Raw genomic sequence first — 1,339 nt, forward strand, 5'->3', positions numbered from 1 at the left:
GAATGTGTAGAAGAGAAGGAAACAGGAACAAAATACCTCCTAATTAACAGATAATCCAAAAGCCATTTTCTTGGCTGTTGCAAAGCATGTATGATTATGTGTTTTTTTTTCTGCTATAGATTTACTTCCTTAATTACATTTTGCTTGGTTTAATATGAAAATGCATATTTTTAGCACTTTCATGCTTATTGTGTGAATTTACAATTCTAGAGGGTATTCAATAACAAGAAGACATTCAGAATAAACTAAGCTATTCTAGTGATAATTGTTAAGTGGATAAATACACTCGCTATTGATTTTTCAAAATGATAGAAAAAGCTATTCAGATTTTACACAAACTGTTGGAGCGCCTAAAAACTGGGACTTTAATAAAAGCGTGACTTCACATCGACAGTTTGTACATTGTTAGTGAAATATTTAAAACTACTTTTTATAGGTGTCTTGATTCTTGAAAGGCGGATTTTCTGTCGACCCAGCAATGGCAGGTGGCAGCTGGTCTCCACCAAGGTGTTTGTTTTCTCCTTTGTAAAATGGATAGAAATAAGTTGTTGGAGAGCTTAAAGGAAGTAATGCATGTAGAGATATTTGAGGAGTTGGGTCTGGTAACTTCCAACACTAGTGCACACTGTGGTCATTGCTACTGTGGCCTGCTTTGTAGCAGCCCTTTGTGCCACCTTCTACTTTCTGTGAAAGTTGTCAGTGCATGGACTCTGCTCTTCGACGCGGCCCACATCACTGGCTCACAGACTCTCCACCACCAAAGAGCTCTCATTCTTTCTAGCACGTTAAATGAATTTGCCTTGTTAAGCAATTAAAAAAAAAATCAGTCAAAGGTGTTTAATGACGAATTGGAGCTTTTGATTAATGTAATTCCAGCTGTTTAGAAAAGTGATGTGCATTTTTCTTTAGGCATGAAATATGACTTGCAACAGGCCAAAAAACCCAATTGGTATCCTTAGTGGATATAGCCCATTGCCTTTTCCACAATTATTGGTGTTGTTTGTTTGTTTGTTTGTTTTTAAGGCAAGGCTTCATGCAGCCCAGGCTTGGTAGCCTCAGACTTGGAATAGAGTTGAGATGGCCTGGACCTCCGGATGCTTTAGCCCTTTCTTCCGAGCTCAGTACCTTTCATTCATGCACCTCCACAAAGTGTTACGGTTGCGTTTGAAAGCGAATTTATTTCTCCTTTACATTTCTCGAGAGCATAATACTGGGCAGAAGGAGCTGGCAGTTGAGCACTGAGACCTGGGAGTACAGGGGATTCCCAGTGTCAGTGGCAACACTGAGACCAGAAAAAGATCTTCTGATGCCAAGTACCACACCGCACTTTCTCCACCTT

Source organism: Myodes glareolus, chromosome 21 (assembly GCF_982192425.1).
Source record: "Myodes glareolus chromosome 21, mMyoGla1.1, whole genome shotgun sequence".
Taxonomy (NCBI): Eukaryota; Metazoa; Chordata; class Mammalia; order Rodentia; family Cricetidae; genus Myodes; species Myodes glareolus.